Here is a 25,492-nt window from a genome sequence, read left to right as displayed (position 1 = left end):
AATTCTGCTACCTCTCCACCCAAGGCTAATCTCTTGGCTTTAACAGCATAGATTAGCTCTGCCTGTTTTTTTTTCTTTGCATCAATGAAACATACTCATGTACTCTTTTTGTGTGTGTGCGCCCATATTTTTTCACTCAACTTGGTGTTTGTAAACTTCATCCACATTGTTGCATATGATTGTAATTCTTACTGCTGTATAATATTCCATTGCGTGAATGTTCCATTTATCCGATCTACTGTTATGTGCAGATAGATAGTTTCATTTTTGGATCATAGTTGCTATGGGTATTCTACTTTCATATCTTCTTGCACACGTGTAAACTTTTCTGGCTTGATATGTGTCTTAGAGTGAAACTGCTGAGTTATAGGCAGTTGTGGAATTGAAGGTGATATGGGAAAGAGATGTATACAGTAAGCTCATGAACTGGTGACATGGCTGGTAAAAGGAAGTGCCTATAACCAGCTTTAATAGATACTGCCAAATGGTTTTCCAAAATGGTTTTAAATTGCTGAGTTTTGAAGAGCATGCAGGAGTTAGCCAGAAGGTTAAAGTAATAACAACAACAACAATAATAAAAGAAAGCAGAGTGGAGTTACAGAAATGTGCAGTGTTTGATTGTCAAATTTGGTTGTTACTGGTTAGCTGGGTGCATGAATTTGCAATCCTGTCATGTGTTCATTTTGCCCATTCTTCTTGCCTGAAATTTCCAGCCACTAATGGAATGTAACATTTTACCCTTTTTGAACTTCTTCCTTCTCAGTACAGTACCACATTAAAGGTCAACTGTGAAATTTCCACATCGTATTAAATACTATTCCTAGAACTGGATATAACAGTTCAGAACGCTACTCCTGTTCCAAGGTATACGTATACTCTAGTGAACATGAAATTCTGTGTTTGAATATCCAGATTTTTTTTTTTTTTTGGCCTCTATTGTCTTCTCTGTTACTCTCTGGACCTGGCAGTGGTTGATAAATTGTTTTGGAGTAAAAGATCACTAGATTAAAAACAGTATTTAACTAAAAATAGACCTATTGGCTGATTATCAGTGTCTCAAGAGACAGTGTGAATGAGTATCTGTTTCTTTTTGTCATGATGTTAAGTATCACCCAGAACATAATGCTTACTGGCTTAATCCCTTTTGTTTTTTTGTATTATGTTTGGAATGTATACGTCTCTTTGTAAGAATCCAATTTGAGGGGTTCAGAGTCACATAGTGAATATGCCTGATGAGTAGTGATTTTTCAATAATGATTTTTAAATGTTATTTCTTCTTAAAGATAACCACAGAGCACCATTTGCCAAAATTCATGTAACTTCCTCCTGGGTTAAGGTGTTTATTGGATGTTTCTGAATATATGCTCCATATGTGGTTATTTTTGAAAGTATGTGTCCGAGATATTATTCAGAGCCTTTCCCAACCATTTAGAAATATTTGTGAAGCTTAGAATAAAAATATAACGTGCATTATTTACTAGTAGTTCACATAATATGTTCCATTTCTTAAGCATGTTGCAAAATTATTCTACTGGGTAATTAAGATTGAAGTTGTCCTTAGATAATAGTTAGCCGTATAATAGAAATACCACATAATTGAGATTGATTTTGAAATGTTAGAATGTTTATTATTAGAAAATATATCCATATAATCATTACTTCTACAGATAAAAAGAGGAAAGCCACATGATCATACTAATGTGACAAAAAGACACGACAAAATTCTACTTCTAATAATTTTTAAAATCTCTTACAAATTAGAAATAGTAAGATGCTATCACAAACCAAGAGCATCATATGTGGTAGTACCACTCTGGAGCTTGTGTCTAAATTGGGAAAGAGCCAAAGTTATTCACTGACATCCCTATTGTTGAACACTGTTTAATAAAATGATTTAAGCACTATAAATATTAGAAAAGACATTTTATAATTTGCATATGACATGGTTGTCTACCCTGAAAAAACAAGATAAAGTAAAACGTTAATCCCAATGAAGAGTTCAACAAGAATATTATTTCACAAATACTTTTGTTTTTCATTAGAGTCTCTCTCTGCCACTGAGGCTGGAGTGCAGTGGTGTGATCTCAGCTCACTGCAGCCTTCACCTTCCGGGTTCAAGCTATTCTTCTGCCTCAGCTACCAAGCAGCTTGTACTACAAGGGTGTGCCACTACACCTGGCTAAGTTTTCTATTTTTAGTAGAGATGGGGTTTCACCATATTGACCAGGCTGGCCTGACTTCTTGATCCACCCACATTGGCCTCCCAAAGTGTTGGGATTACGCAAGTGAGCCACCACGCCAAGCCCTAAAATATTTTTATAAAATGAGAAGGTTTTTTTATGTCCAGTAATCAAAAGAGTGAAGCTGACATTCAAAACCTCAACCTCAAATATAAAAAGAGTCAGAGTTTTGAAAAATCTTAAGGAGTATGTAGGATTCTTGTATTAAATTGAAACTCTTAAGGCACTCCTTCTCATTTTATAAAAATATTTTAGGGCTTGGCGTGGTGGCTCACTTGCGTAATCCCAACACTTTGGGAGGCCAATGTGGGTGGATCAAGAAGTCAGACCAGCCTGGTCAATATGGTGAAACCCCATCTCTACTAAAAATAGTTTTAAATAAATAGAAGCACTGTATTTCTGGAAGGAATAATATAATATTTTAAAGATACATGCTCTTCCAAATTAAATGAATGCAAATTCAGCTAAAGTTAGGTATTTTTCTAACTTGGAAAATGACTCCAATTAATCTGAAATTTTTTGAAGAAACTACTTGAAAAACACTGAAGGAATTATGCCAACCAAAACTTCAAATATAGTGTAAGACAAATAATATAGCACTTTATTGATACTGAAATCAACTCATCAGTAAAACAGAATAGGAAGTTTATAAATATACTAATTACTAAAAACAAAAACAAAAACAGGCATGGTGACTTACAACTGTAATTCCAGTAATTTAGGAGGCTGAGGCAAGAGGATGGCTTGAGGCCAGGAATTTGCCCCAGACAATGTAGTGACACCTCTGTCTTTACAAAAAAATTTTTTTTTAATTAGCTAAGGGTGGTGGTATCTGCCTGCAGTTCTAGCTGCTCAAGAGGCTAAGGTGGGAGGATCATTTGAGCCCAGGAGTTCGAGCTTGCTATAAGCTATAATCTTACCCCTGCACTCCAGCCTGGGTAACAGAACAAGACCCCATCTCGAAAAATTAACATAAAATATGCTAAGTCAATTTGGTAACACAGGATTATTCAATGAGAGGCAGCAACTACAAAAGGAAAGACAAATTTGATAGCAGCATTATTTAAAAATACTTCTACACAGAACAATTCACAAATGCCAAGTCCAAACAAAACAAACCGGAATATTTTTGCTCAATAGATGACATTTTAGAAACTTTAAATCCTTATTGTTTACTAGCCTTTACAAATTAAAGAGAAATAGAAAAATGGGTAATGAATATGAATGGGTAAGTAACCCCCCAAAAAAGAAAGAAATGCAAACATAAATAGATATCAGAAAGTTATTAATTTCAGTAATAAATACATACTGTAACAATAATTGTTTTCACCCATAAAATTTCCCTTGTTTTCAAAACTAAAAGTTCCTATGGTTGGCAATGGGGAGGTTAAATAACGCTTGAATCCATTTTGCAGATAATTTAAATTGGTTCAGATTTTCTGGTAGCTTTCGGCATATTTATCACAAGCATGAAAGTCCTCAAGCCCTTTTATTCAACAATTTTATTTTTAATGCATTATTCTACAGGAGTTATAATGAAAGTAGGCAGATATTACAAAGTAATCCATTGTAGTACGGATCAATAGTATAACAAATTGAAAAGTAAACTAAGTATTCAGCCAAAGGGAATAAATTAAATAATCATGATGTATGTCAATAGTGGAATCTTAGGCAGACATTAAGAATGCTGTTACCAAATTAAATAATACATAAATATGTTCATGCTCTAGTGTCAAGGGAATTATGCAGATTGCAAAGGAAAATGAACAATAATATCTTATTTTCTAAAAAAAGAAATGCCCAGAAGTCACATGGACAAGCACCAAAATAACAGTGGTTTTCTCTGTCTGGTGTGATTATAAATGAATTTAATTTACTTATTTGTACTTGCTTCACATCTGCAAGTTTTTTTTTCCACAGCAAGTATGTATTACTTTTATAACTTATGATAAAAATCATATTTCATCGTATTTTACAAGAGACATGATTTGTTTTCTAAAATCAGAAAACAGAAATAATTAGAACTATGACTTAATTCGGAGTTTGAAGGAGCTGTTTCTATTTACTGGTTTCCCCATTACTACTTAATTGGATAATCTAGTTTTTCATTTATCCTGATGTAGACACAAATAGAATCTGCAATATAATCAGGCGCCATTGATGGGATTAATTAGCTAACTAATCATGTAAATGGATCCCAGTTTTAACAACCATACTTCTGCAAAAATTATCTTTTTCTTTGCAAAAACAATGAAGTATCATTAAAAATTAATCTGGCCAACTTCTTATAAAAAGATTGTATAATGTCTTAGGAAAATATTTGGAATATATAAGTTAAGATGACCTTTGAAAGATGGACAGATTTGAATTTAATATTTGACTTTTCTCTAAGAATTTAAAATTATTCTTAAAGAAGAAAATAAATGATCTGAAACTCAACAAAATCTTTTCCACATGAGGTATATACTCATGGTGTCCCTGTAGGAGTTAGAGAGGTGAATAAATTGAATGAGTAATGATTAGTACTCTCAATAAACTTACTGGAAGGAGAGGTGGCTTAGAGGGTATTGGTGGGAATAGCCAAGGTATGACTGTGATTTCAGGTAAGATAATTGGAGGATCTGACAAGTTACCAACATAGAAGTGTCCAGCAGGCATTTGGGAATCTGTAATTGGCTCCTGAATCAGACATGTCAGTGGAGATAATACTCATATATGAGTCAGTTACCTAAAAGTGACAGCTGAACCTTATCAAGACAATGAATTCCAGGTGAGTGTAGAGCCCTCTGTTTGCACAGTTCCAAACCCAGGGGATGCTCTTCTCATTCTCTTATCTGGGTATGTGTTCCAGGGCTTATCACTCACATAAACTACATTATGAACAATGCTGTTTCCATCTCTCTTCATACCAGGTGTCACAAACTAGATGAGGTCTCTCAGAAGAGCTAGACAGAAGTACAAGGACTCACCTTTATAGGTACAAAGTGAGGAGCAAGACAATAGTTACAAGCACTCATATTAACATGTGCAGGATGAAAGGGGAAAAAGTCAGTCAACTGGTTAAAAAAAAAAAGGATGAAATAGGCTAGGTTTAAGGAAAATGAAAAGGGGGCAAAATTGTAGGAAGTGTTTGGCTTGTGGTTTCAAATGTTGTAGACAGACTTGAGGCAATGAGAACTGAGATAAGCCACTGGGCTTATCTCTATCGCTTCTCCACCTTTTGGCTAAGATCAAGTGTAGTATCTGTTCTTATCAGATAAGCCACTGGGCCTAATAGAAGATAGAAATGGGTAATCTTGGAGATGGTGGAATCCATTGAGTAAATGGGGAGGAAAAATACATCAGACTCAGAGAAGCAGAAGCTAATGCCTGGGGAGGAATGGAAGGCTATGGATTTAGAGTGTAGCATCATTGATTGAAGGGCTTTTATTTATATTTAGGGAGACTAGAGCATGTTTTTATGTAGAGCAAAAGGAAGTAGGGGAGCGGGGAATACTGAAATACAAGAAAAAGGGGATGGGTGAGTACACAGAAAGAGCCCTAAGTGAAAGCAGGAGGAGATTGGAGCAGTATACCAGGACCACGATTAGCCCTTGAAAAGAGAAGGAACACGTTTTTCTCAGAACTAGGATGAGACTGAGGTGGACAAGGGACTAATGCCTTTAAGAACAGAAATATGTGGTCCAAGGAGCCATTGAATGCAACTTAAAATCTGGTTGGAATGTGATGGATAAAGAGAGACTCAGAGTCATCAACAAGCCTTCTCCTGAACTTTCAGTCATTAGCCTTTCTATATGGTAAGGACAGAAATGATTTTAAGCCATCTTAGGCAAGGCAGTGCTAAGGATATGCTTTTGTAAAGTCACCACCCGGTGTAAGGAATAGGCATCAGCTTGGAGATGTTTGCAAATAGGCCAGTTGTGGGTGTGGATAAATCAGAGATAGTACCAAAGGCAGTTTGCAAAAGTGTTAAGTTTTGTCTCTAGTAAATTGCATGTAGTTTTACCAAATACTGCTTCAGTATTCTCTCTGTGTTTCCTCTTTCTGGTACTTAAAAAAATTAAAGTCAGTTCATGTAACTCTGAGATAAATCTTGAGAAAAAGAGTATTGAATAGAGTACTGAGTTTATTGGTTAACACTTAAAGATATTTTGCTTGATAGGAGATCCTTTTTATGAAACACAAAGAATAGCATTTTTATTCTATGCCTTAGAATTTTGTGATAGAATTGGCAACAATTCAGCACAAAGAGCCACAGAACTGTAGCCACTAATGCACTGTAAAATGGGTTCTTTGTTGAGGGTGATTTGGAGGCTGTGTTAAATATCCTGCCCACAGCTCTAAGGTTTTGGGTACAAATCTATAAAACTGTTTCACAGTTATGCTACTTCCTTTCAAGATGATAGATCAGTCCCAATGATTTGCTTATAAATCAGATATGGTTTTACAAAGCAGACTAAGAAACATTAAGATTTCTGAAAACAAATTATCCATAGATTTTTAATGAACATAGAACTGGGAAAAAGACTTAATGATTATCTAGACTATGCCTCCAGTTTTTAAAATCCATTGTAATTGCAACCGTAATCTGACTTTTTTTTCATGTAAAAACCAAAAGCAGTGTGAATGAGGTCAGTATCTCCTTTGACATTTCTCAATCTCCCAAACAACCACAAAGGTTAACTGTTATCAGTTTGCTGTGAAACCTTCCAAAGTTTTTGTGATACACACACACACACACACACACACACACACTCACTCACTCCTGTCTAATATGCAGTATTTAATATATGTTCAATACATAGCGTCATGGTTTTTTGCATTTTGCTTTTTATAGTGATATATCTTAGAGATCTTTGCATATCAGTATGCCTAGAGCTGCTTCACAATTTTATTTAATGCACAGTATTTGATCATATGGATACTCCATTTTTTTTTTTTTTAACTTTAAATGGATGTTTGGCTTGTTTCACATTTTTTTCTGTTACAAATGATGCTGGAATGTACACACCTCCTTGTGCATAGGCATTGGCTTTCTTTGCAATACATAGGGAAGTGTAAATGTATTGTACATGTTAACTGGCATTGCCAACTTATCCTTCAAGGTGATAGTATAGCAACCTTTTAATTTTAGAAATTAAGAAGGTTAAGGTAAGGCACAGAGATTTTTTTTTTAAGTAAATGCAAAAGTATACTGACTCTTGATATTTTTAATTTTGTTTCAAATCCTAAAGAGAGTCATAGTCCCATTAGAATATTTCTACAAGACCAGTACTCTAATCTCCCTGAGCTATGGAGCCACTAGAATATCTCTCAAGTAATATAAATACATAGGATTTATACTTTCTGAAACATTGCATTTTCTAAACAGTATCATGGATCACAGGCATTACATTTCAAACTACTGGAGAGTCTTATGGAGTCTTTGCCAGCCTAGCCACTTGGACATATTATTCATACAGAAAAATATTAATCTTATTTGGGAATACTATCATTTTCTTAATGCTCTTTTGATTTTTAATATATATATATGCGTGTGTTTATGTATATATATATATATATATATATATATATTGTACTTTAGGTTCTGGGATACATGTGCAAAACATGCAGGATTGTTGCATAGGTACATATATGGCAATGTGGTTTGCTGCCTCCATCTCCCTGTCACCTATATCTGGCATTTCTCCCCATGTTATCCCTCCCCAATCTCCCTACCACCTGCTGTCCCTTCCCTAGTTCTCCCCAACAGACCCCAGTGTGTGATGCTCCCCTCCCTGTGTCCATGTGTTCTCATTGTTCAACACCTGCCTATGAGTGAGAACATGTGGCGTTTGTTTTTCTGTTCTTGTGTTTGCTGATAATGATGGTTTCCAGATTCATCCATGTCCCTACAAAGAACACAAATTCATCATTTTTTATGGCTGCATAGTGTTCCATGGTGTATATGTGCCACATTTTCCTCGTCTAGTCTATCATCGATGGGCATTTGGGTTGGTTCCAGGTCTTTGCTATTGTAAACAGTGCCACAATGAACATAAGTGTGCATGTGTCTTTGTAATAGAATGATTTATAATCCTTTGGATATATACCCAGTAATGGGATTGCTGGGTCAAATGGAATTTCTATTTCTAGGTCCTTGAGGAATTGCCACACTGTTTTCCACAATGGTTGAACTAATTTACACTCCCACCAACACTGTAAAAGTGTTCCTATTTTCTCCACATCCTCTCCAGCATCTGTTGTCTCCAGAATTTTTAATGATCGCCATTCTAACTGGCATGAGATGGTATCTCAATGTGGTTTTGATTTGCATTTCTCTAATGACCAGTGATGATGAGCATTTTTTCATGTTTGTTGGCCTCATATATGCCATCTTCTGCAAAGTGTCTGTTCATGTCCTTCACCCACTTTTGAATGGGTTTGTTTGTTTTTTTCTTGTAAATCTGTTTTAGTTCTTTGTAGATTCTGGATATTAGCCCTTTGTCAAATGGGTAGCTTGCAAAAATTTTTTCCCATTCTGTTGGTTGCCGATTCACTCTAATGATTGTTTCTTTTGCTGTACATAAGTGCTGGGGTTTAATTAGATCCCATTTGTCTATTTTGGCTTTTGTTGCCAATGCTTTTGGTGTTTCTGTCATGAATTCCTTGCTTAAAGGCACAGAGATTTTATAGCTTGCCAAATAGCATAACAATTTAAGAACTAGAAATCAAATATTCCATATCCCTTATCGATTTATAGTGCCTACATCAAAAAATTTCCAAATTTATAAAAGGAGAAAATAACATATATTAAACTAGCTCCATGAAATTTTGCTTCATACTTTTCCTATCCTTTACCAACAAAGCAAAACCAGTTCCGACTGGTCATTTAAATCAGCAAGTTGAATAAAAACAAAAGCATAATTGCCAAATTATGGGTTATGGGAAACTATTAGGAACACAAGATTCTTTACTTGTCTATTTTAAGTTATTTTTCCAGGTTGTATGATACTATGATCACAATCTGCCAAAATTTTCATAGTTGGGGTATTTCCTAATGTAATTGAATTTCTCCTGATTTAGAAATTTATCAACAGAATCATCTTTACTTCTTCCCTTAATGTATTTCCAAGTGTAAGAAAAATATGCATAGTCAGTTGATAAAAAGAATACACATAATCTACTTGTAAAATTAAGCCTCTACTTTCAAGGAAAGATCATTTTAATGGAGTTTTGTTTCATTCTCTGTGAGTTCTATCCTAATAACAGGTTGGGTCACAATTGTCTGATGATCCTGGCTAAGCATTTGGTTACCCTCATTTTGGGTCCTCTTTCTCTCTTCACACGGAAGAGCACAGCACTTGAACTCTCCGTGTTTGAGGACAACTGGGCTGACATCATGTGTATTTTTGGAGAACTATTATGTCTTTGTAGTCACTTAATGTCAGCTTGACATTGAAGCAAAGTTCTGTAGGAGTCAACAAATACAAGAGGTGCAATGAAATATTAATTGGGCACTGAGTAGAGGCAAGGAACTGGGCTAGGCATTTTTTATATATATTATCTAATCTATGCTCACAAGACTTACAACATGGGTTGTTAGGTCTTGTTTTGTTTGATTTCCATATCAGGAAATGGAGACCGAGAAAGAGAATAGTAACACATCAACTAGAATATGCAGTGGTTCCCTAGCTTTTCCTACTTCTTTCTACCACCCTGCCTCCCACCTTAGTAAAAATCAGAGAACACTGGAGCAAAGAGAGCCTCCTAGAAGATGTGGAGTTAGAGCTAAGTCCAAAACAGTGGCTGAGATTTAGATGATTGAAAGAGGAGGGGTCCACATTTCAAGAGGAAGAGGAGTCTGTGTAAAGGCACAGATGAAGTCAGGCATGGTACACACATGCTTCCACTGGGTTAATGTACAAGAAAACCCTGTCCAGCTGGCTTTGGGAAGTATAATTTTGGAGGGATAAAAGGCATTTGCAATAAACTCATTGGGGTCTCATGAAGAACATCCAGATATTAGGAGTCAGGAGCTAGGATGACTCCCTGTGTCTCTCTAGAGAACTTAGTGTCTCTTCTCTCTCCCTTGCTCTTCCTGCTACATGTTTTCTGTTGTGGTTGTTGTTTTGTTTTTCTCTCTCTGCATAATGGCTTATTTGCTTTACTCTGTGTGTGGTCACATCAGTTACAGCAGAGATTCCAGCTACTAGCATCACTAGGCCTCAGTGCTGGATTCCATGGGCCAGATGTCTGTCCCTAGTCCAGTCAGCTGTGATGAGGATAATGTTTTCAGGTTCTCATTTTCCTTGGCCTGGGAGCAGGTTCTTTTATATCATCACACAAGCAGCTCCTCTAAGACGGCAATGATTAGTGTTTGAACCACAAGGAATAGGAGAAGTGAGGGGTCAATGTGGTCAGACTTACTGTTAAGTATTTTAAAGGCCATTGCAAAACCAGGCATTTGATCCTCTAATTGAGAGGGAAAGTTTGCAAGGGAAAGGGGTTTGGTACATGGCAAGTTGCAAGAATGGAGAGACTGAGTCCCAGAGGTGAGCTGAAAGGTAATAGCGGCAATAGAAGCCTAGGGATAAATTACTAGACTTGGAGAGAAAAGAGAGGAATGGCAATTGCTGAGGAAACAAGGGGTTGCCTTGAAAGAAGGACAAGCAGGATTTATTGACTGGTTATAAAGGCAGCTTTTAGCTCCAAGGATAGGGACAAGGTTGTGTGGCTTTGGGATATAAAGAAATGAGAAGGAGGAGGAACCTGAATGTCAGGAGAGAGATAATGCATCTGGTTTGGGAATATTGTCTCTGGTTCAATTGTGCTATGGGAATAATGGCCATAAGCCTACAAATGGGGTGTATGGAGTGAATTGAATAAGATGTGAAGCTATGTTAATTGGAAGTTAATGAGATGAGAAGTGGGGAATTTTGGAGAAAAATAGGAAATCAGTGGCCCGTAGCCTTAAATCTAAATTTGCATCAATGCAGGGCATGCTATCTGAGGGTTGGTGATAGGATTTCACTCACCTTCCAGGTGGCTAGGTCATATTATCAGGTGGTGAAACAGTTGAAAAATATCATGACCTAAGAAAGTTTTGGTGCTTGCTGAAGCACAGTAGTAATAGAGAATGAGTTCTGTTCAGCAGGGAAAACTCTAAAAGGAAGCCCAACACTTCAGTGGATAAAACTGATTCTGGAGCCTGCTTTAAAGCTTGTGCTAGGCAAATGGCTGGTGATTCCCAAAGCTTACCTTAGACTACAAATGGAAACAGGAAAAGGTTAATTTTCTAACACAAGCCTAAATATTTATTGTACTAATAGGACCTAGCCATTCTGTAATGTAGGCAACATTGGTCTGAAAGAATGGTTGTATTTTGGCCAAACCACGAACTTCTTTTTGAGACCTTGCCAGTTCCTGGTGGAAGCCAGGAAATATATTTTTAGGTCTCTATAACTCCGGCGAAGGGAACTATGTACCTCCTAATGATTGGCATCCAATGGATATAAATAGAACCCTTAAAGAGACAGGCCATATGCTTTGTGGTGCTTACTTTGTTTAACTCCAGATCTGATTTACAGGCACTTTATTTCCTAAAAACCATCTATTTTGTTCATTAAGAATATGCAATGCAGGAGGCTGAGGCAGGAGAATTGCCTGAACCCAGGAGGCGGAGGTTGCGATGAGCCGAGATCGCGCCATTGCACTCCAGCCTGGGTAACAAGAGCGAAACTCTGTCTCAAAAAAAAAAAAAAAAAAAAAAAAAAAAAAAAAAAAAAATAAAAAAAAAAAAAAAAAAAAAAAAAAAAAAAGGAATATGCAATGCACATAGGAATGTTTTGTAACCTGGCTGTGGAATCAGAGATCAAGAATATTTCCTCTCCAAAACTTGTGATAAGGTCAAATGCTAAAGGCCTATATTAATTGTTTTTAGCTGTTCTCTTAGAATTGAAAACAAATGTTTTCTTACTTTTTTTAATTGTACTTTAGGTTATGGGGTACATGTGCAGATCATGCAGGATTGTTGCATAGGTACATACATGGCAAGGTGGTTTGCTGCCTCCTCCCCCTCCCCATCACCTATACCTGGCATTTCTCCCCACGTTATCCCTCTCCCCCTCCCCTCCACTGTCCCTCCCCTAGTCCCCTGCAGCTGACCCCAGTGAGTGATGCTCCCCTCTCTGTGTCCACATGTTCTCATTGTTCATCATCTGCCTATGAGTGAGAACATGTGGTGTTTGATTTTCTGCTCTTGTGGAAACAAATGTTTTCTAATACCACCAAAATGGTGTTCTGTTGGCAATGAATCTGTATGGTATAATTTCCTCCTCATTTTTATGCATGACCTCAAAACTAAATGCAGTTCTCTATTTTTTGAAGAATTAAAAGAATAGGGTTTTACTTATTAAGATCAGATTTGTACTCTTGTATCAGAGAATGTCATGGTGAAAATTAATATAACAAAGTCATACTGACATTTACTTTAGACCAGTGTAGAAATAGGCTACATGCCCACTGGAATAGCAAAAATTGAATGACTGGCAATACCAAATTTGGCAAAGATGTAGATAATGAGAACTCTAGTGCATTGCTGGTGGCAGTGTAAATTGGTTATGAGCACTTCGGAAAACTATTAGTGTTTATTAGTGCACTCCATATATCTACTGTATGCGTCTACGAGAAATGAGCATATGTGTCCACTAGAAGAAAGTTACAAGAATAATCATGCAGTTGTATTTGTAATAGCTCCAAACTGCAAACAGTGTAATTGTTTATCAACAATAGGATAAACAAATTGTAGTATATTCACAAAATAGAACACTATTCAGGAATAAAAAAGAATGAGCTATTAATCCATGCTACAATATGGATAAAATTTCAGAAATGTCATGTTAAATGGAAGAAATAGGACATGAAAGAGAAATATGATTCCTTTTATATGAAATTCAAGAAAGGCAAAACTAATTGAAGCTGGTAGACATCAGAAGAGCAATCCACTCTCTTCCTGGGGAGGGTTTTTACCGGGAAACGGGTGCCTGATGATTTTGGAGTTGTCTAAGTGGTGCCATGGATATGTACATATGCAAATATTCATCCCACTGTACACTAAGGTTAGATACTTCTCCATGTATGTGCTATACTCCAGTAAAAGTATGAAAGGTGTTTTATGCCTCAAAATATTTCACAACACACTATTTTATCTTTTCCAATTCCACAGAAAAAGGAGAGGCTAAGGGTAGTACAAAAGGTTGATCCTGGGCCAAATTCGGGAGGAGATGATGCAATGGAAGTATCCAGGCAAATACAAAGCGAGTCACAAAGCTATCTCAGATTAACTTGTCTGTGTTTATTGCAAAAAAGGAAATTTGTTGTATTGTGAAAGTAGTAAAATTGTGTGGCTTAGAAGTTCTATTTTGGGTGGGGACGCCTGTATGACAAGTAATGTTTTTATATTTTATATCCTATCTAATCAGACACATTGAAGAAGAAAAAAAATAATTTTAAGCAGAGTTTTTACTTTTAAATTTTTAATATTTATATAATAACCACTCTTATGAATAGAACCTTATGCATGCTTGTGGAATATTTTTTAAAAGTGTTTTCCCTGTTTCTTCTACCTCCTTTACTTTACCTCTCTATTGCCGCAACCTATATGTGTCCTACCTAATATTTAAGCTCATATTATAAGGCATACTTATCATATAAATATATATGTGTATAGGGGTGTATATGTGTACACCCACACATATTAACATTCATAGATAAGTGTAGCTTTATTGGTCTTTGTGCTATAAAAATGATATGATGTTATACAAACTTCCCTGCAGTTTGCTTTTATTCACCTAGTGAAACCATGGAAATTCCTGCAAGTCAATTTGTATGTTATGGCGGCAGTCTATGCTGTAGATATGGCAAAATTAACTTAACCAGTTCTTTGTTTATGGGTTTTGGTTGCACAAGGTCTTTAGTGTACTGCAGTGAGAAAGCTTTGGCTTTGGCTTGAAACAGCATAAATGGTCTGAGCACATGCCGCCTCATCCATCAAAGGGAGATAAATTTATACTTGCCCACTCACAATACAGGGCAGTTATAAGGCTCAAAAAGACTGTGTATAAGAGTCTATGTGTTTGGTATGATGGGAACAGCTTTGCCAAGGTTAACAAAGTTCACTTGTGTTTAGTACTTGCTGTATGTGAGGCACTGTTTTAAGGTATTTTTGTGTATTTATTTAATATTCACCATAATGAAATGCAGTACTGTGTATTTTTATTCTTTCAACTTTTACCAAATGAGGGAATTAAGAAAAAATTGAAATAATTTTCACAAAATCAGCGGGAGACCTCAGATTCAAATCTTGGATTTCCCATTTGAGTGTCTGTGATTTTATCTACCATGCAATATTACTTCTCAAATGTGATGTTCACTGTACCTTTTATTTAGTATGTGAGTATTCACTGGTAATATGAAATTGGTTGGCTTTCAGGAAAATGATCTAATTACATTGTCAATCATAAACAATACTAAAATTTAAAACACAATAAACGTGCATCAGATCACTATTTTTGTGCAAAAGCCATCCCAAAATGTAATGACTTGAGATTACAGCTACATATTTAGGCTTTGATTCTGTGATCATCTGGTTAGGCTTAGTTGCAGGATTCTTCTGTTTCATCTGGGCTCATTCAAGCATCTGTAATAAGCTGCTGAGTTAGCTAGGCTGCTTTGCTCTGAAGATTGACTTCAGCTAGGAAAATAGGGGCAATGGAGCCATGAAGCTCTTTTCCTCCAGCAGGCTCTTTCAGGATTATGCACATGTAAGTGTATGGTTTCAAGAGAAAATGTAGAAACATACAAGAACTCTTAGGGTCTCTGTTTAGAACTGACAAAGCATGGTTTCCACCACATTTTATGTTAAAGCAAGTCACAAAGCTATCTCAGATTCAACCACTTGATGGGAATTACCACCAAGACACATAGCAGAAGGCAAGGATAGAGGGTGAGGAATAATTGCAGCTATTTCATCCAGTATGGGAAGCAAAGAAAAAGAAATTTTCTTACTACTTTATTTAATTGAACCCATAGAGCCCTGACACTGATTTTTTTTTATTTATTTTTTATTTTTACCATTACTGTGTAAGAAAGTGTGTCCATATGTGTTTCTGCTGAGAATACCTCGTATGTAGTTTAGTTTTTATCTCTTAGTTTGCAAATGGCTGGTTTTCTTTTCTTGGGGAATTTTTTTCTGAGATGAGGATTTGCTTGCTCTGAATGCCTGAGCTGGACTGAATCTCTCTACACTTTAGAGCTACCCTCATGCTCTTCAAGTCCTTCTGTATGTAATTATTTTAATCTCTATTTTTCAGGTAGCCAAAGGACAGGATATTCTGTTGTGGCTTTCCACAGCAACAGGTCTGTTTGGCTAGATAATCAAGGTATCGAAACTAATTGTTTAATGCAGATGGCTTACGAGACTTGTGAATTGCATTTTCCAAGGAGCACTGTCATACTTCTCAATATTACTACACTTCCTACCCCCTCAGCATCCCCTCTCAGTTCCCAACTATCTCTCAGCATCATGCTATCAGTTCCCCAAATACTTGCCCTGTTGTACCAAAAAAAAAAGACATTTATCAGATGAGTAAACTGAGGCACAGGAAAATACCTGAAGTTTCATAAAGGGTTTATCACCTGAGATGCCTGGGTTTCTCATTTCTTGACCCTCAGCCATATGAATTTTCTAATTTGATTTTCAGATTGTTCCAGGTTATTCTTTTTTTTCTTTATACAGCTTAAAATGACATATTTTCTAACTCATTTATCCAACATAACATTTTTCTAGAAGGCCTAGTGACACAGAAATGATGGTATCTTTAGAAATCATTAGAAATTTTAAATGGTTAAATGAAGGAACTTTAGAAAACCATCTTAAATTAGGAGCTTAGTGAATGTTGCTTTATTTGTTTTACTCATATATAGTAAATGAAAGCATGGATTTAAGAATTGGCTATGCTAGGATTCAAATTCCAGTGCCACCATTTATAAATAACACGGGGAACTTAGACAATTTAATGCAACACCCGCACACACACACACTCACTCACTCACTCATCTAACACCTGTAACGTGGAAGTAAATGGTCGATATTTTTTTACTAGTATTATTACCCTCAAAAACAAGGGGCAGCATAGGAAATGACCCTCTCAAGTCAGATCGGGAGTAGTAACCGGATGACAAAGGACCACTTGTGCAGATGTCCTTGTATTTCTTCACCTTAGCTGTAGGGCTTTCTTTCAAGTATCCAGATTGTACTTGTGTTATCCTTGGATAAGAGCCAATGAATAATACAAGTGGAGTGCCTAGGGCAGGGTCTGGAAGGAGTAAATGCTCTATAAAATTATCTGCCTTCTTGTTTCACTTCCTCTCTTTCTGGGGACTGACCAGCTCATAAACTAGTCCTGTGTCCTAGGTTGGTTTCCCCAAAAACAGACTTTGAAATGTGGATTATGTGCAAGTGATTTATTAGGGAAGCATCTCAGGAGAGACTGGCAAAGGAGCAGGCCAAGGAGGGGAAAGAAGACACATCTGGATTCCATTTCAGGTGAAGTCCCAGTCTCTGCATGAGCTCACAGAGTACTCTGAAACATAAATTGCACCTCAGAATATGTCCTGCCTGGAGGTGATGGAGCTTGGCTTTTACACCTCTTCATCGATTTGCCACTAGCTATGGGCCCTCCTAGATGGGTTATAACCTCCCAAGCACTTCCAGATCTCCATAGTGTTGGGACAGTTACAGTAGCAACAGAGAAATTTCTGAAGAAGGCTGCTACAGTTACTGCTGTAGCAGCATCTGCTGTTGCCACCCGGCTTCCCATTTCCATTCTCAGCCTTCTGAAGAAGAATGCAGTTGGAAACAAAGCATGTAAAAGCTGGGAATGGGAGCACAGAACCTGCAAAAGGAACAGAGTTGGCAAATCTGGGTGGTAGCAGCAGTATCTGCTACATCCTCTTGGGTTTTGTAGGCACCAGGAAAACACATCTCTTATTAAAATGGTGGGCTACTGATGGGAATAGCAAGTCTACTACTGAGGTCAAAATCATGTGCTATTTTGTAAGTAGTTATTAAAGCAGTTATCAGTCCAGAGAAATGAGTCCATCATTGAACACGAAATACCCAGAAGATCTGCTTCACCCTCCCCCCAGTTAATCTTCTGCCAGAAGATTCACAGTCTAAATGTGGCTGGGAGTATTTGATTAGAGTGTTAGTAGGTGAAGGAAGGTAGTATGCAAGCATCAGCTTTAATATTATCCCTGTAGAAGGAAATAATTGGTGATTAGTTTTCAGGCTATATAGGACTATTCCTTTTAAGTGAGTGAATAACTGAGAGATTTATTTCTAAAGAGGTATGGTCTTTTTATTTTAACTTGAGATTTTAGGAAAGAGCAACTTTAAAAGAAGGCAAAGGAAATTTCAGGAGATTTCAGAATTTAGAAGGAATTTTGAAATTCTCTTTTGGGGAAAAGAAATACTGAAACTTACATGGATATTTCTGAAAATCAAAATGAAATATTTTGATTGCATAAATCTTCGACTATAATTTTAACTAAGGAAAGGTAATAAAAAAAGATCCAAGTATTTGATTTACATAAGAAATAGAGTTCTTTAAATAGAAGATTTTCAAATTGCTGTTAGTGGTCTTTGACATCTTTAAAAAGGCATTTATATTTGTAGAAGGATGATCTATTTTAAGGTGCAATTATTTCTAATGTGCCTCATTTTGGGGTCTCTTGAGAGATTAGAAATTGCTAATAAGCAATTTTGAATATATTGGAAGTTAATAAAATGCTTCATCTGTAATTCATGGCTTGTTATCATTCTCCCATTATTCTTGTGTGGGTAAAGACCTGTCCATCATTGGAAGTAATTGGAAAGAAAAGTTTGCCTGAAGCTACATGAGAAGTGGAACTATTAAATCATGAATGGTTTGGGAGGCTGAGGCAGGCAGATCATGAGGTCAAGATATTAAGACCATCCTGGCCAACATGGTGAAACCCCATCTCTACTAGAAATACAAAAATTAGCCAGGCATGGTGGCACACACCTGTAGTCCCAGCTACTTGGGAAGTTGAGGCAGGAGACTCGCTTGAACCTGGGAGACAGAGGTTGCAGTGAGTCAAGATTGCACCACTGCACTCCAGCCTGGGTGACAGAGCGAAACTCTGTCTGAAAAAAAAAAAAGAATGGTGGCAAGATTTCAAAATAAATTTTGGAGACTATTGAAGTGATGTAGCATCCTTTAATTCTCATTTTGATTAACCGAAAGTATTGTAGATGGACAACTCACTTTCCCTTTCCCTTTGCCCTATGCTTCCTGGTGATTTTAGGTCACGTGCACTCTGAAATCTAAGCTGTCATCAAAGCCATGTCTTCGTGTCTGTCTGTCTGAAGCAGCAAAGATGAGACAGCCTGTTGGGGTGTGTGACCCCAATGAGCCCCATAACCAGAAGGTCCTGAGTCTCAATTTCTTTCTTTTGATAATTGGCAGATCACTATCTGTGTGATTTCTCTGATGTGACTGAGCATATTAGCTGTGCCCTCCCCTGATTATCCGTGCTTCCAGTGTTACTCATTTGGAATTTATGACCATGGGGATGGTGGATTAGAAGCCTGAGGAATTGAGGCTTAAGCCTGCTGCCAAAGATTTACTGTCATTGTTTTAGATGCGAAGTATTAACAGTCAGGCCAAGTAGCTTCAATTCCTGACTTAGTATATTTAGTGGAGAATTAGCAGAGAATGAGTACATTTTCCCTGACACAGTTGCAAAATCAAACGAGAGGAGTTGTTGAAAACTAGGATTTAAGCTTAAACCTATCTTTTCCATATCTGTTGGGCACCATCCCATATCTGTGAAAATCTGACATTGGGGATGTGAAACGCAGGCTTAGGAGAATGCTTTCAAGGTGCATAGCAAAAGTGATTTTACCCTTTAGTGTTTCCCATTTAATATTTTCAATTTTTAGTTGATTAAAGAGAAAATTACTTAATAATCACATAACATAGATTGCTACTATAAATACCTATTATCATCTATGTTACAATTATCGCATTCTATTTTACTTTATTATTTGTAATCTGTTGGATTTTGTGACCTTGTGATTCAAATGATTTTGCATCTGTAAGGTAGTTGGTAATTAGATACCCTTCATCTTTTGAGTGGCTTTTTTAACCCTTCCTTTTTTTAAAAAAAAATCTTAATCCACAGTCTAATAAAGTAGGAAAAACAATCAATAAAGCATATCTACAGAAGTTCCATTTTAAACTTTTAGTGAACTTAAGTTTACTAACAGAGGATTTAATCTTCCTTTCTGTCTGTCAGTTAGCAAATATTTATTAAGCCCCAACAATATAACAGGGACATTGCTGGCTGCTAGGTCAGGGGGCAAGAGCCATGATGAATTTCATCTTACTTTGAGGCTGTCAGTCCACAAATATTTATTGAACTCCCAACAATATGCCAGGGACTTTGCTAGCTGCTGTGGATTCAGAGAAGAAAAGACATAGTTCCTTTTATTCACAGAATTAACAAAAGTGATACAAACAAAACAACATAGGAGACATAAGATATGTACTCTGATTGTCTTAGTCTGTTCAGGCTACTCTTACAACAATACCTTAGACTGGGTAATTTATAAACATTAGGAATTTATTGCTCACAGTTTTGGAAGCTGGAAAGTCCAAGATCAAGGGGACCAGCAGATTTGGTGTCTAGTAAGGGCCTGTTCTTCATAGATGGGTGCTTTTGAACTGTGTCTGCACTTGTCAGAAGTGCAAAGGGACAAACAGGCCCCCTCAAGCATGTTTTGTAAGGATACTAATGTTATTCATGGGGGGATGTCCTCATGACTTAATCACCTCCCAAAGGCCCTACCTCATAATACTGTCATGTTGGGGATTAAGTTTCAACATAGGAATTTTGGAGGAACACATTCAAACAATAGCACCGATGATGGCTAGTCCAAGCACAGTGCAGTCCTCAAGGAGAAAAGCATTATATCTGCTTGGAAGAGTAAGGAGGGTAGCCTTGGAGCTGAGGTTTCATGCACAGAAAGGAGTTTGCCAGGTGGATAAGAGCAGGAGAGGTCATTCAAAGTAGGGGAAACAACATGGTCAAAAGCACAAAGACCTGCCAGAGCTTCCAGAATTTATCAGAGACTTTGCGTTATTGGAGAATGAAGCGTTAACACAAGGAGTGACTGCAGCTGAGGCATGATTGGATGAGGGTCAGAGTATAAAGAAACTGTATATGGTGTTCAAAGTGGTTCCTGTATTTTCTTCCAGCTGGTTATTAGAGGGCATGTGCCCTTTCTAGGAGGCATATGCTATGGTTAAGATAATAGAAAAGGGAATTTTCCAACAACTCAGATTACATAGCTGTGAGTGAAACGCATTCCAAGGTCACTCTCCTTCCAAAGACTTCAGAATTGGAACAGACGTTTTTATGGTGAAGTTTGTGGTGACATCACTTTGTGTGCTGCTGTAAAGACCACTGGAATTAAGAATGCACATGGATGGAAGATATTTATTGCCGTGGACTTAGGAAACTGGGTGTGAGTATTTTCTTATTGGTGGGTCAATACTGACAGCTGACCTCTGCAAGCTCTTTGAAAAGTTAGGAAGCTCTGGAGGGCCTGGGTGATGTTAGTACTTGATGGTTCAAGGAGATCTTTACAGATTTGATGCATGAAAGATAGGCAGTAAGACGTATGAGTGATGACGGAGTGAGGTTAGAGTTGTACATCTCTCATAGATTGAATAGGAAAGTAAGAAAATCGGGGCAAGGAGGATATACAACTTGGCAATGTCCAGATTCAGCTGTCCAAACAAGCAGGGAAGTCCTTGGTGAAGCTTGACTCCCAATGGTCACTGGTTAGCATCAGACATCTGCTAGTCTCTGTGTGTAAAGACAGCATGGCTTTTCTCGACTGTAGTGAATAACCACCGAAATCTCTCGGATATGAACTTACTTCCCTTTAAAATCATGCCTAAGTGTCAGCGAATCCTGTGTTGGAGCTTCTTAGGGTTAATAACACCAAGAAAACTTCGTAGTTCACTTTTCTCTTATCCCTGCAGAAAGCTGGAGTGAAAGAAAAAAAAAGATGAAAAGTAGGTCATATAAATTGGTAGTGGCTAATTCTAATACAGTGATCTCATATAACATTAGAATAAATTAGAATGCATTTGGATGAAAATTTACATTTTATTAAATAGCTGTTTCGTGCATAAGCAGTGCAGCTGGACCACACCATTTCTAAGATTGTTTTTAATAAAAATCTCATTAGCTCACCAAGGCAAATTGAATTCTCACTTGGTTAACCCATCTGCTGTGCCTTACTCACCTCTGCTGAATAGAGCACTGAGTGCAGAATTCCACTAGCCAGACCACTTACTATTTGACAGAGATGTGGAGGGAACAACCCTTAGCTATGCCATGTCTTTCTCTCATGGCTATAAGTAGCATCAGTTCAATAGGCTTGAGTTAAAACAGTTTCTATGGTGCCATTATAGCTTTGTTTTGCCTTACTTATATTTAGGTGACCACATGTTCAGGTTTTTCTGGGACAGTCCCTTTTTATGCCTGTTTTGTCAGTATAATTCTTAATAATGTCCATTCTTACTCTCTGAAGTATTGCAGTTTGGATTAAAAATAATGTAGTCTCCTATAGCAAATACTGTGAATTTTCTCATAGCCCTCAAACGTAACCATTTCAGAATATTCTTACTGGCATCAGCCTGTTGATATTGTGTGCAGAGTGCTCTACTGAAATGACAGAAACTCTTGGCCTACTCGCCAGGCTGGAAATTAGAGGTATTGACTTCCCTAAGACCACCCCTTAGCCAATACCTGATAGGAATTGGTGGTCAAATTTTATTTCATTTTATTTTTCCATGTGGATGTCCAGTTGTTCTAGCACTATTTACTTAGAAAATTTCCTTTTGCTAGTCTATTGGCACCCTCTTCAAAAGTTAAGTGATTTTATATATGTCAATCTATCTCTGGACTCTTCTGATCCATTGACCTACCCACATACCAATATGAGACTGCCATATTTATGCTCAGACGACTTTAGTTTGCCATTGGGACTGAGAATCACCAGTTTAGACAAACCGTGATTTATTGCCTAAGGCTAAATGCATTGCTGGACTACATGAATTTACAGTTTTATTCACAGAGGAGAGGATGAATATTGAGTTGACATCTAGCAGTTTCTGCTTGACATATTTATTTCAACATTTTTTTTTAGATACGGGGGGTACATGTGCAGATTTGTTACCTGGGAATAATTACCTGATGATGAGGTTTGGGGTACAAATGATCCCATCACCCAAGAACTGGGCATGGCATCTGAGTTTTTCAACTCCTGCTCCCCTTCCTCCCTCCCCATTCTAGTTTTCCCCAGTGTCTATTGTTGCTATCTTTGTGTCCACCAGTACCCAATATTTAGTTCCCACTTATAAGTGAGAACATGCAGTATTTGGTTTTCTGTTCCTGCATTAATTTGCTCAAGATAATGGCCTCCAGCTGCATCTATGTTGCTGCAAAGGACATGGTTTCATTTCTTGTTATGGCTATGTAGTATCCCATGGTATACATATACCACACTTTTTAAATCAAATCCACCCTTGATGGGCACCTAAATTGATTCCAGGACTTTGCTATTCACACATATATTTAAAACATTTATACTAAATAATGTTTATTATGAATGGTACTATATTGTACACATTTCATAGAAGCTTTTTCCCCCACTAAATCTTTACATGACTCTTGGACATACTGCCTTTGTGACCACTGAGGTACCTTTTGACATCATCTCGTAGGCTTTTCCAGAACACATATTTTTCACTTATATTTCTATTGTTTGAGGTACTGCAAACCTCTTTAAATTGTGTACAACACTTGCAATTGTTAGGTTGTACCCACCAGGGAATAATTACTAAGTCTGTCATCATTTTTGTTTAATTTCCTGATAAATTTGTTTCATTTAAGTAAACCTCTAGAAGCTTCCCAACTAGGATTAATAGAGGTAATTTTGGGCTAATGTATCTTCCCCAAACATTGTTCTGTTGTTCGAAATAAGATAATTACAAAGACATTGGTAACATGAGTAACTTTGTTAGGACTTGACTATAAGTCAAACCCCTCTTTCTTGAGGAGTGCTTAATCAAGAAAAAAAAGTATCTTCTTATATACAGGCTTGTGTAATAAACAGGCTACCAATCTTTGACTTTGTAACTTTGTTTGACTATGGTCCAACCTAATATGGTTGACTTATTAGGCTGAATTATTTTATACCACTATGAGGCACTTTTTGTTTAAAATAATGTATGCCTCTTCCAGAAGATCTCTGCATATCACACATTCAAAACTAACTAAATTTCCAGGACATGGGAAAATGATGTCATATATCTTAGTTGCTGAAGGTTCACTTTATCTTGAATAACAAAATTACAGATCTACCGAGAATTGAACTTAATTGCACAATATTGTATTTCCTTTGCCAATTAACCCAATGGAGGTTTGAGGTAATATGTATGAAAAATGCTTTGTAATCTGAAAAGTATCAGGCACTTGTTAATCGTTGTCATTATTATACTGGAAAAACTACCTGTGGCCACTTGCAATGGAGAAAAAAGTCTTAACACCGAGCAAAGAACAGCTCAACCCTTAGGCAAGTACTTTATTATCAAAACATTTTCCAATGACCATGATTCACAGCATATGAAAACTAACTCCAATGTTTTTTAAACTAGTGGTCTTGATCCATGTGTAGGTTATGATATCATTTTATTGGTTGGACATCAGCATTTTAAAAGAATGAATGGTGCAGTAAAATATAACAGAATATTCTAGAAAACAATATCAGAGATAGGATAAATATTGTTTTGAGAAAATCTCTCTATATACATATACATAAATGCACAGATACGAATACTGGATGGAAATAGAAAATGTTCTGATTGTGAATCGCTGCTCAGAAACAAAACGAGATAAATTCAATAACAATGTCATTGCCCTAATCCTTATTTAAGATTGTTGAAGAATGTGATAGCTGTCCTTCAGCTTAGCAGTTAAAAGGTATGATACAAAATGTCAAGACAAAATTTTATATATCATATGCTTATAATTCCTGAGTCCATACAGAGTGTAAGGATTTTTACCATTAATATCCTTCTAATAAAGCTTTGCATTATTAAAGACAACCAGCTGGCCAGGAATGTATAAAAAATATATCAAGGAAAATAAATCAAGCTTTATACAATTATGTTTTATGTTAAATAAGTTTAATTTCTTCTATGGGGTATAAATATTTAATAAGTTGCTTTTCAAAAGGCCAATATATATTTTACAATATTCTGGGTATTATTTTTATCTATATAGTCATGATCCTCATAATGATGTTTCAGTCAACGACAAACCGCATATATGATGGTGGTCTCATAAGATTTTAATACCGTATTTTTACTGTACCTTTTCTATGTTTACATATATAAATACTTTCCATGGTTTTACTGTTGCCTACAGTATTCAGTACAGTAACATGCTGTATAGTTTGTAGCCTAAGAGCAATGGGCTATACCATATAGGCTGAGTCTATAGTAGGCAATGCCATCTAGGGTTGTGTAAGTGCACTCTGTGATGTTTGCACAATGAGGTCACCTAAGGACACATTTCTCAGAAGTTATCCCCCTCATTAAGTGACACATGAGTATATTTCCTGTAATAGAGACTATATCCGTTAACTATTGTTGTATAACAAACCATCCCAAATATAGTAACTTCAACAACAACCATTTAGTTACTGCCAATTCTATGAGTTAGCAGTTTAAGTTGGCCTATCCTGAGTGGTTCTTCCTGCTATGTATGGTCCTGGCTATTCCTGGCTATGTATGGTGCTTCCTGGCTATGTATGTGTGTATAGTCAGCCATTCTGCTAAGCCACTCTGGTTCGGAGAGTCTTTGGCTGTTTGCTTGGGGCACTTCAGCTCTCCTCTACCCTGGTCATCTCTAATCCTCAATAGACTAGCCCAGGCCTGCTCAAAAGGCAGAGATAGGGCTCCAAGATAATGGAAGAATGGAAGGCATATTGAAGCTGAAACTGGATCAGGTACAGTGTCATTTTGACCGCATCCTGCTGGCTATAGGAAGCCACAGGCTGGCCCAGATTTAAGGGGATGGGGAAATAATCTTCAATTTTTTTGATG

At 36.9% G+C, this 25,492-nt stretch overlaps 1 protein-coding gene and 1 pseudogene across 2 annotated transcripts in view; both read left to right on the top strand.

Annotated features, from left to right (window-relative positions):
* PLCB1 (phospholipase C beta 1) overlaps positions 1-25,492 on the top strand; it is a 731,248-nt gene that overhangs the window by 96,896 nt on the left and 608,860 nt on the right. The window lies entirely within an intron of this gene.
* Positions 5,445-5,557, top strand: LOC119470454 (annotated as a pseudogene).

The sequence above is a fragment of the Cebus imitator genome, unplaced genomic scaffold, assembly GCF_001604975.1.
Source record: "Cebus imitator isolate Cc_AM_T3 unplaced genomic scaffold, Cebus_imitator-1.0 Scaffold31, whole genome shotgun sequence".
Classification (NCBI taxonomy): Eukaryota; Metazoa; Chordata; class Mammalia; order Primates; family Cebidae; genus Cebus; species Cebus imitator.
The sequence above is the reverse complement of the archived record's forward strand: the minus strand, read 5'-3'. Positions and strand labels throughout refer to the sequence as shown.